Here is a 12,137-nt window from a genome sequence, read left to right on the forward strand (position 1 = left end):
GGACCCAGTCTGTCCTAGACAACTACCTAAAGTCCTGCCTCCACATCAGAGCCCCTTCCTCTACCGTAGACTCCATGGCCACTGCATCTTCCACCATCTTTCCCTTTCCCTGACAGATCCCAAGCCGTGCTCTTCCTCCTCCTGCCTTTACCCTTCTACCTGTGAGTGCCTAGGTCCAGAGTGCCCACCCTTTCCAACACACACACAGGCTTTGGTCCTGGGTAGCTTCTGTACTTGCCAAGAGAGATTCCCTTGCCAGGCAGAGCAGCCTCAAGTTCAAGTGACATCCCCTCAACTTCCCTTCAGCACACTTACCCTCTTCCTTTATCTTACTCTCCAGTGTCCCAATCAGCCTCATCTGGCCTATTTTAAGGGGTCCGATGACTGGTCCCATGAGGCCGAAAGAGGGACCTCCAGCTCTAAAAGTAGGGTTTTCAGTGTCAGTCACTGGGAATGGTCAGATCTAGTTTGTCTGTGGAGACATGGACTTGATGGGGCCCCTGGAGTCCTACTCTGAGGTCCAAGCCCACTCAGCTTGCTTGTCCCCCCAACCCTGGACAGGTAGGCCTGAGTAGCTGGGTGTGGTCATTTCTCCATAACACATGTGGAATTGAGGGGAAGGGGGAGGGTGGAAGAATATTTAGTGTTTTTTTTTAAATTATTCAGAAGTAAAGAAACATGCATTTGATCCTGCATGTCAGGTACAGAATAAGAGGGAGTGTAACAGTATGACAATTATTGTGTGATGTTAATGGGCTGAATTTTCCTATTAAAAGAGACTAGGTTATTGGGGTTAAAAAAAACAAACTTGTTATATGCCATTAAGCAAGAAATATACTTGAAACAAGATGCTTCCAAAACCTTGGCAATAAAGAAACAGACAAATGCAAATATTTATATAAGAGAACAGAAATAGCAGTATTATTATGAGCTAAGTTGAATCAATTGTCAAAAATTTGTATACATTTAGCAATACAGCAGCTAAGTGTATCGAGCAAAAACTATTTGGCAGGCAAGGAGAACTTGATTTTTAAAATGCAATTACAGGGCCACCTAGGTTAGCTCAGTCGGGTAAGCGTCTGCCTTTGGCTCAGGTCATGATCCTGGGGTCTTGGGATCAAACCCCACATTGGGCTCAATGCTTGGTGGGGAGTCTGCTTCTCCCTCTGCCCCATACTCCATTCGTGTTCTCTCTCTGAAATAATGAATGAAATCTTTAAAAAAATACAATACAGTGGGAGATTTAAAAATAACCTCCCTATGAATCCTTCTGTTTGTTTTTCCAAAATTGGATGTGATGATCCTAGAATTCCCGTGGGAGAGGAAATGTTTAAAATAGCTATGAAAAGTGCCCACTTTGACAGCACATAAACTAAAATTGGAACCACACCAAGAAGATGAGCGTGGACCCTGAATGCGGATGACACGCAAGTTTGTGAAGCGTTTCCTATTTTTTAAAAAAATTAAAAATAAGTAAATAAAATAGGAAGAAAATCATGTAAAGGAACATGATTGAGGAATTTACCATATGCGAGGTGACATAAGTTCCCCAAGAAAGCTACTGAAACTAAAGGCTTGGTGCACAGGAGCACAGGAGGGTCCACGGGACGGCTCAGCCAGAAGACTACTATGCCAGAATGGAGACAATTCTGAGCTCTCAGCTGCTGGAGAAGGGATATAGGGTCAGCGGCTGGAATGTTGTCTCTGCCTCTACTGGGAGGGAGTCCAGAGCAGAATGGGCCCCGCCAGAGGCTCTGGTTGGTGCTGAAGCCAGCAACAGAAATTTCAGCACAGCACGGCTCACACTCTCAAGTGTTGGGGAGCATGCAGAGAAAGGAGAGGATGAGAACTAACTGGATAATGTTCAGATACTCATTTAATAAACAGAATCCTGCAGGCAAAGCATTGAGGGGGGGTCACTTCTGCTAAGCAATGATATAGTTTTTCTCTGGCAACAGCTGCTACAGAAGCTATTTTCCTTTAGGAGACTATGTAAATGTTCACGGCTCAGATTTAAAGGGGTTTGAAACTGACTGCATCCTCTCAGAACCCAACGCATGGCCCAAACACATTTCTCAGATGCATCCAGAAAAACCGGAGGGAGTACTACCTGTCATCTAGGACCTATATCCCATCCCTATCCTGTACTCCTAAACTGTGTGTGTGTGTGTGAATGAAATCTGTCTGTGTAAATGAACTACTACCTATACATACATGTAGATAGTGTGTATATGTGTACATACATACACATAAACATATGAATAAAGATTTTCAACAATTGTTTCTCAGGGCACTGGATAAGGGAGGAAAAAAATGCAATTGTGGTGCTGGCCTTGGAGGAGAGCACACTGTTGTTAGAGACGGTGGATTTGGGAACTGACATGTGAGTGGTTTCCTCCAGGTTCCTACCCCTAAGTGGAGCAACCAACACAGTTGTTGCAAGGACTCCACAAAATCTCTACCTAATCTCACTTCTGTGATTAATAAGAGGAAAGGTTGACACCAGAAGCCCCAGAAAAAACACCCCCAGGGGATCGAAGTCTCCTTAGACTGGTGGAAAAACACAGATAGTATTTGGGCTTGTAGAATCTCCAAATCTGGCAAAAATGAGCTAGTGTTTTAGAGGATGGTGTGGGGAGAGAAGAGCCAGGAGGGAAGGCTACAAGAAAGGCTTTTTACTGTACTATGTAGAAAGGAAGTAAGTCTAGAAGTAAATCTGCCTTCAAAGATCTAAGTCTAAGAGAGAAAGGTATAAGCAAATAGACAGTTCATGTGATCGCTGCTCTAGCAGTAGAAACACAGGGTGAAAACACTCGTAAGAAAGATGCCTCAGCCAGGAATGGTTCCTGGAGGAAGCAGTGTCTGAGTCTTAACAAGGAAGGAAGGGAGTTAGTTGAGCACTGGGTTCGGGGTGGTAAAGTCTCTCCAGTAGCAGGAAGGGCAACCTGTGCAGGGCAGAGCATATTTAGGGGGAAAATGAAGTTCATTATGGCTACAGCACTATGTTGGAGCAAAAGTGGCCAAAGTTGATGCTGAAGACAGATGCAAAGACCTCTAAATTATGTTAAAAGAGAAAGATTTTATCTTGGGGGTAGTGAACTCCTGTTCCCCTCTTATGGCTGGCCTGAAAGGGAAAAAAAGGGCAATAAAAACAGACACAGATATAATTTCAGCAAGATATAGAACAAGTAAACTGAGAAAAAGAATATTCCAGAGATTGACCTGTAGAAGAAGGAAAGCAAGGCCGAGAAAAATAGATACAGCAGCACACAATGTGGGGAAGGACAGTGGGTGGGGTGGGAGGAGCAACAACGTGAACAAAGAGAGAGGAGAGGTAGGGGACAGCAGGGAGTCCCAAGAAGATGGCGACGTGCACACCTGCTCTGACTTGTGGGTTGGCTCTCTTGCCACTGCAGACTCTGTCTCAGCTCCCAGCTCCAAAGAGAGAGCGGTCTGGTCCCCAAGGCTTCTGGTTTGCAAAAGGGGTAGCAGAGCAAATGCCAAGTTAGAAAGGATTGACAAAATTGGCCAGAGATGGAAAAGTGAGAGAAAATTTTGTCCCAGGAGGATGAGGGGACCAAGAGCGGTCTTCAGCGTCTGAACTCATACAATAGGAGAAAAAAATGAAAGGAAGAAAATGTCATGGGAAATAAGTCCTGTCAGAGAAATGCCCAGTGACCATGGCGAGGTGCGGGCTTTAGAGTTGAGTCAGAGGTGGGACCTCCAGGAATCGAGTCTTGCTATTAGACCAGCTGTGTGACACTGGACAAGTTACTTAAAATCTGTTCCTCAGTTTCCTCAACAGTAAAATGAGAATGAAATCATAGATAGTACCTACCTCATAGGGATACTGGGTAGTTAAAGTGAGTTCAATCCGTGGAATGCTTAGTGAGGTGTTACACCGCTGTGGAAGTTAGCTGTTATTCTTCCTCTACTTGAGTCTACCTAGTCCCTTTCAGTGATAGTCCATAGGTACACTGTGTGATGTCCTACACTTTCAAAGACCCCCCTCAGGCTTTTCTTACCTATTGTATAGAAGAGGTGTGGAAATGTACAACGAGCAGAGGGGGTATCACTATGGGTTTACGGGGTCCTTGTACTGGGTATTTGGGAGGAAGAAACCACCTACTACATGTTTGAAAGGTTGCCCTGCAGGTTGAGCCCTGGCTTGGCTTCTCTCAGAGAGTATGTCCCCTGGCTGTAGGCATCACATCACTTCTAGCCCTCACTTGGATCTTGTTTTCAGGGTTGACCTGATGGCCAGCTATTAATAGAAAAATCTATTTGGAATCTTTTCGTACCCCCTCAAGCTGCCTCTTTCTTCCTCTCAGGTATCCAAGGAAGCTTGTTTATTTCTCCCCCTTTCAAACAGCAAAACCTGCTCTCGCTTATCTTTCCTGAAGGGATCTGATCACTCACAGTAGGAGGGTAAAATAGTCCGGTGGAAGATGGACATCTTCTGGGGATTTTCATTTTAATAGGAGTCAGTCCCTGGAATAGAGTGGTGAAGCTGGCTGAAATCTCAGCTGTATGGAAGGTCCTGTCTGAGCAAAACTCTTAAAGATGGGGAGTGGGGTTAGGGAGGAGCTTAACCCCACTCCCCAAGTGTTTCCTTCGAGAACATATTCTTTAGGTGTGGCTTGTGGAATAAATTCAAAAGTGTGGCAAAAAGAATTGCTACCAGGCCACCAAAGTATGAATGAGTAGGGCTAGTCCTAAATGGCCTACATTCTTACTCTTTGAAGAGCCCCACCATTGTTTCAGCCAAGAAATGCCAGAGGGCCCAAGAATTGTAGTTGGTGGGCTGATTTAGATGTGCTCTCCTTGTGTCATTCCATAGGAGGTTTTAGGAAACTTTTTGAAAGAGCTTGGAACAAAACTGCTGCTGGAGAGCATATCTCCTCCCCATCTGAAAGACTAATGCCCCTGAGCTGTTCAGCTTGGAAGGAAACCAAAGCTCTAAACACCAGGGATCCTGTGGGAGCTGAAGGCAGGATGAGATGGTGGCTGCCCCCACCAGCAGGAGAGCCTTAAGAAGCAGCTCTGTCTGTGAGCTCCCTGACATTGATGTTATGTGTCATAAATCTGACCCAGCTCAGTGCTTAGGACATGGTAGATTACTCTCTAAATGTTTGCTGAATGAATGAATGAAAGGAGGTGGCTGAGGAAAGCATACGCTGATAGGACCCTCTAGAAGCCTCCCTGACTAAAATAATCAGCTGTTCCCTGCACCCTTGAAAACAGTGCTATGAGCTTCTGCCTACAACTTCTGAATAACCCAGAGAAGAAGTTTATGGCCTTTTCCAAGGAGACCTGTAACCCCTTTGAAGAAGCTTTGGAAACTTTGACAAGCCTTATAGTTCCTACAAAGAATGTCCTAAAATCTTAACATAAAACCCTAAAACTTCCAAAAGGAAGTCTGGAAGACCCCATTTGAAATTTTTGGAAACCCCACCAGAAAGCCTTGGGGCCCTATCTGGAAGCCTAGAAAACACTGCCAGGAGTGACAGAAAACCTTTTGGGGTTGGGACAGCAGAACGCATGTTATTCTATTATCTCTGCCTTTGCAACAACAGTTTTTTATTGGAGTAGGGGAGGGGAAGGAAGGTTATTATTGTTTTGTTCTAAAACAAAACAGTGTCTGTGTCTTAAGTCACCTGGACCCAGAAGGGCCAGCCAAAAAGGATTGGGTGTGGATCTCTAAGTCTTTAATCAAGATGGTAGGACTTTGGGAAGATTGGCCCTTGCCACTGGTCAAGTGTAGGACTTGAAATCACTTCCTGATGTTTTGGGTTAAAGGATGGAGATCTTGGCCTGTATGTAGCTGTGTATTAGGTAAAGATGTAGATCCCCTATATAAATATTCACTTCATTGCTGAATGTGGGTGAGCCTGCAGGCAGCCAGGCTGGAGCACAGATTTTAATAGGAGCAGGTACTATCCACACAATTATTTCTCACTCAGTGGGGCCCAGCAGAGAAAAATAATCATTTTTTGTTCACAGAGAGATGATTCAAGTAGTAGTACTCATGTACTCAGAAACTCAGATGGTGTCTTTCTCTGGCCTCCCAGGAAAAAATCTGTTGAAACATATTTATCTGTGTGAGAGGAAAACAAACATTCCAATATTGAGCCTGTGTCAGAGAGAGAGACAGATTTAGGGACAGCTCCAGAACAGGCCAAAAACGTAGATGGATACTATAGCGAGGGAAAAACAAATTTAAAAGAGGGAGATTAAAGTAAAAGGAGGCAGTAAAGACCGAGAAATCAAGGCTCACGGTATTGGAAACCCACATACAGGAAGTACGCTGCTGTCAACTGGAAGATAGACCCCAGAACAAACAATACCTCAGGCATTTCTGTCATGGTTGGCAAGGTTCTTTAAAAGAATTTTTCTGTAATTCTGAGAGAAGAAAATGTGAGAAAACATAAGTAGCTTAAGGAGTATGTCTGAATGGAGTAGAAAGGGAAAGGGACAAGGAGGAATATATTGGGATTGAAGGACAGAATTATTTCTCCTCCCACCCCTTTCCCACCCCCTCCCCCAAGTGTTTCTAGGTATAAGAACTAATAGAATAAAGGAAAAGAAGAACTGGATGGTGTATTGAGGGTCCCCAAGACCAACTTCAGTTTTGATGAATCTCTAGGATTTCCAGGAGTCAGCATATAGTTGTATTCATGGCTGTGATTTATTACAGCAAAAGGCTACAAAGCAAAATCAGCAAAAGGAGAAGTTTCATAGAGCACAAAGTCTGGAGTCTTCTCCCACTGGAATCACACAGGATATGCTTAATTCCCCCAGCCATGAGTAATGACAGCATATGTGAAATATCGTCCACCAGAGAAGCTCATTAGAGACTCAGGGCCCAGGGTTTTTATTGAGAGCTACATGTATAGACACCCTCTGCTTACTGTGTACCCAAATCTCAAGACTCAGAGAAGCAGGTGTTCAACACGTATCACATTATTTGTGCAAACAGTTGAGGCATAGTGGGCCAATTTTTTTTTTTTTATCAGTTAAGGGGGTGGGAACCCTAAATCCCAGTTCCCAAAACACACAACCCTTGATGCTTGCCAAGGGCCAACCTTGCACACGGGTCTTTCTAGAGAACAGTCTCAGGCCTGCTTTGTTAACTCTTTTCTGTGTAAGTTGCTTTGGGTGAGTACGAGTTGGTGTGCTCCACACAGGGCTTCTCTCCTCTAGTCAAGCTAAAAATAAAAAGTTGAAATCTAACCCTCAATTTGGGCATCATTTAAATGACCTGAAACAATGCAGGTACTGCTAAGTGGCTCTGCTGTGGAGAAAATGAGGGTTAGTGATTGTCAAGAATGTTCTCAATTAGGCTTAAAATGGAGAAAAGTCCTGATGTCACTTCTGTATCCTGACATCCTTCCTTATCTGCATGGTGGGGTTAAAAAGGTCTTGGTCTTGGCTACCTCAGAGAGGGCTTCCTCTGGTTGTTAGTAGTACCTGCTCCACATGACTCGAGGCCTCCTCTTGGTGTCATCAGCAGATGGTGTGGAGAAATGAGGGCCTTGTTCTGTCAGTGCCCTCCTGCTGGTTCCTTCAGCACCCTCTTTCCACTTCTTAGGTACCCATGGCCATCCCTTTCTTCTAGATCTCCATTCTCAATCATCTGAAAGGATCTAAAATCACATTGAGATAGACAAGTTTGAGGGCTATGTGAATAAAGTACATTTTTTAAACACTGAATTAAATTCATACATAAACTACTTTAGAGAGAGATTCCCAAATAGCGAGCTCCGGAGGTGACTTACCTTCAAAACACAGGGATTCAGCCATTCTAGTTTCCTACCTGAAGATCACAGGTGGAGATGGGATCACTTTGGTTTCTCCATTTCTCCCTGTGGGGATGAATGTTCATTTCCTTGGTTGACTGGGGCTTGACATAGATGGAGACACCATGGCATTTATCACTGAAGTCATCCTTGGGACAGATCCAATTATCAGCAGAAAAATAGCTCAATAACTTAAAAATCAGACAAGAAATGACTGCAAATTAGAAGCTAAAGGCAATTTCAAATAGGAAAACTTGACTGAAATGTGATCTTTCTGATATTTTTTTTACAGCTGATGTATTTAGTTTAGGGATTAGTATTTCTCCACACAGGACAATTTTATAAGAATCTGAAAGGTTTTGATGAGAACCAAGATCAGGTTTTAGGGGAAAAAAAATATGAGACAGGAATTTCCCATGGTAGTCAGATCTGTGGGGGAGGGTGTAAAGTGGGACCTAGGATGGGAACCAGAAATGGAATGAAAGCCTGAGAGCTGGTAGCATTATGATGGGTAAGAATTCAGACTTTTGAAAATACTTTAAACTCTTTCCCTTGTTAATAGAAACTGAGAAAGCCTTAGAGTAACTTAGCTGGAACCTGGAAACTGAACTGTTACTCATTCAGAAGAGAGATTTTTCCTGTGTCCATTCTGAAACCTGTGTCTCATGACATGTCCTGGACAAATCTGGGCATTTACGTTCCTTAAGGGCATTCTGATTACAGAACATAACTTCTGTCTTTTGGATCCTTTTCTCAGAATTCACCCTGGGCCCATTTGTACAATAGGGAAGTATGTTTACAGATTTCCCAACCTATTCTTTTGTGCACTCTCCTCCATTTTCCTAGAATCTCTTCTCAAGTACATCTGACCTTCTTGCTCTCTGCCCTTCTTTGAACTTGTTCATGTACATTTACAAAATATCTGAGTTGTCTGCCAGAGCATTAAATTTCTAAGAAAGGCTAGTCCCTTCACCTAAGGAAATGAAGCTCCAATGGAATACTTTAATGCATTATTAGCAGGGGTTGGCCTAGTTCTTTCAGGGAGTGAGGCTTTCCTGATGCTTTTAAACTTCCCCAAATGTTGTTTTGCAGACATCCTCTCATTGGTCAAGGAGACTGTCAGTAGTCGATAACAAGATCCTAAATATGGTAGCTCCCTCCCCCCATTCTTCTAGGGCAAAATCTTAACAGATTCCAGTTGGATCAATATTCTTGATCCATAAGAATTGGGTATAGGAAAGATGGACATTGTAACGTCATCTTGACTTAGGTTAATGGGATCTGTCCCTGAAATTTGTCAGTAGTGTCATCTTCCTTAGGTCCTTCTGCCCTCTATTCCTAATTTGGTTCTTAACTGTGACAGTGGAATATAAGGTAATTATTTGAGATGATGATAGTAAAACATACAAGTAATAAAAGAGAAGCAAAATAATGACTAAGAGAGTGACAAATATGGAGAAAGATGGATGCAGAAATATACAAATATACAGCTGGAAATAAATAAGAGAAATCAAAATGAGAAATAAACAGTTTAGAATATTAAAAGTATATAGAGACTTATCCCAGTAATGCAAACATTTGTCAACACACAAAACTCAATGTAATATACCACATTAATGGAATAAAGGGAAAAAAAACACATAATCATTGCAACTGATGCAGAAAAAGTATTTGACAAAATCTAACACCCTTAAGAGATTAAAACAAATCAGAAACTAGAAATAATAGAAAGAAATTTCCTCAACATAATAAAAGACATTTATGGGAAAACCCACAGTTAACATCATATTCAATGATAAAAGACTGGAACCTTTTCCATAAAGATCAGGAATAAAACAAGGATACTCACTTTTACAATTGCTAGCCAACATTGTACTGGAAGTTCTAGCCAGAACAATTATTCGAAGAAAAAAATGCATCCAAATTGAAAAAGAGGAACAAAAACTCTCTATTCACAGGTTACATGATCCTACATGCAGAAAATCCTAAAGAATTTACAAAGAAGAAAAAAACCAACACCCCAAAATCCCCTGAATTAGAAAAGATCATAAATTCAGCAAAGTTTCAGGGTAAAAAACCAAAAATCAGTTGTATATATATACACTAGCAATGAACAATCCAAACAGGAATTAAGAACACAATTTCAGGGGCACCTGGGTGCCTCAGTGGGTTAAGCCTTTACCTTCAGCTCAGGTCGTGATCCCAGGGTCCTGGGATCAAGCTCCACATTGCGGGGGGGGGGTGGGGGTCGGGGGGTGGGGGGGGGTGGGGGGGTGTCTCTGCTCAGCGGGGAGCCTGCTTCCCCGCCTCTCTCTCTCTCTGCCTGCCTCTCTGCCTACTTGTGATCTCTCTCTGTCAAATAAACAAATAAAATCTTTAAAAAAATTTTTTTTTCATTTACAAAGTATCAAGAAAAATAAATACTGGGAAATAAAATTAACCAACGTGGTAGAAGACTTGCAACCAGAAAACTACAAAACATTGCTAACAGAAATTAAAGAAGACATCAGTAAGTGGAAAGACATCCCATGTGCATGGATTAGAAGACTTAATACTGTTAAGATGGCAATAACACCTAAAGCAGTTCATAGTTTGAATATAATTTTTATCAAGAAAATTTTTTGCAAAAATGGAAAAATTCATTCTAAAATTCATATGGAATTGTAAGGGGCTCCAAATAGCCAAAAAATCTTGAACTAGAAGAACACCTCTGGGAACTAATGCTTCCTTCCTGATTTCAAAATTTACTGCAAAGCTTACTTCAAAACAATGCAGTACTGGGACACCTGGGTGACTTAATTGGTTAAGTGTCTGACTCTTGATCTCAGCTCAGGTCTTGATTCCAGGGTCATGAGTTCAAGTCCTGTACTGGGTACCACACTGGGTGTGGAGTCTACTTTAAAAAAATGTAGTACTGGAATAACACTGATACATAGGTCAATGAACTAGAATTGAGGTTTGAGAAATATGGCCATAAATCTAAAGTCAATTGATTTTGACAAGCATGCCAAGACTATTCAATGGTAAAAGAACAGTCTTTCAACAAATGGTCAGTCCTGGAACAACTGGATAACCACAGGCAAAAGAATGAGGTAGGACTTTTACCTCACACTATATACAAAAATTAACTCAAAAGGGATCAATGCTCTAAATATGAGGTAAAACCATAAAACCCTTAGAAGAAAATATAGAGGTAAATCTCAATGATCCTAGATTTGGCAATGGTTTCATAGATATGACACCAAAATCACAAGCAATAAAAGAAATAAATAGATAAATAAATTACATCAAAAATTTAAAACTTCTGTGCATCAAAGGACACCAAAAAGAAAGTGAAAAGACAACCTATAGAATAAGAGAAAATGTTTTAAAGTTACATATCTGACAAGAATCTATTATCCAAAATATATAAAACTCTTCCAACTCAATAACAAAAAGACTAAAAAAATTTTTAAAATGGGCAAACATCAGGGCAGGGGAGGATATATATTTCTCCAAAGGATACATATAAATGGTCATAAGTGCATGAAACAATGCTCAACATCATCAGTTGTTAGGGAAATGTACCCACAATGGGGTACAACTTCACACCCTTTAGGATGGCTATAATTTAAAAATGGACAATAACAAGTGTTGCTAAGAATGTGGAGAAATTGGAACCCTCACATATTGCTGGTTGGATTGTAAAATAGCAGAGATTGTGTGAAAAACAGTTTGGGGGGGTTGCCTGCATGGCTCAGTGGGTTGAGTATCTGACTCTTGGTTTCAGTTCAGGTTATGACCTCAGGACCCTGGGATAGAGACCTGCACATGGCTCGTGCCCAGCAGGAAGCCTGCTTGAGATTCTCCTCTCCCTTTCCCTCTGCCCCACCCCATTCAAAACAAATAAATCTTTTAAAAAGTTAATAAAAAGAATTTTAATAAAGAGAATTACCATATAATTCAGCAATCCCACTCCTAGACTTCTACTTAGAAGAAATGAAAACAGGGGTTCAAACAAAAACTTGTAAAGCAATGTTCACAGCAGCACTATCCATAATAATCAAAAGTTAGAAACACCTTGGAGTCCAAGGTCCATCAGTTGAATGGATAAACAAAATATGGTATACCCATACAATAGAACACTATCTGCAATTAAAAGGAAGGAAATGAGGAAATGGTGACAAATGCTTTAACATGGATGAACCTTGAAAACATTATGCTAAGTGAAAGAAACCAGACTCAAAAGGTCATATTGCATGATTCAATTTTTAAGAAATATATAGAACAAGCAAATTCAGAGAGACAGAAAGCAGAATAGTGGTCGTTGGGGGTGGGTAGAGGAAGGAGACAAAAGGA

General features: G+C 41.6%; 1 non-coding gene across 1 annotated transcript; it reads left to right on the forward strand.

The window, feature by feature from the left end:
* Nucleotides 1-1,348: 1,348 nt before the first annotated feature.
* On the forward strand, nucleotides 1,349-1,455 carry LOC123945352. Its single transcript, XR_006819192.1, has one exon. It is a non-coding gene; the product is annotated as a U6 spliceosomal RNA (small nuclear RNA).
* Nucleotides 1,456-12,137: the final 10,682 nt, after the last annotated feature.

This window comes from Meles meles, chromosome 6 (assembly GCF_922984935.1).
Source record: "Meles meles chromosome 6, mMelMel3.1 paternal haplotype, whole genome shotgun sequence".
Taxonomy (NCBI): domain Eukaryota; kingdom Metazoa; phylum Chordata; class Mammalia; order Carnivora; family Mustelidae; genus Meles; species Meles meles.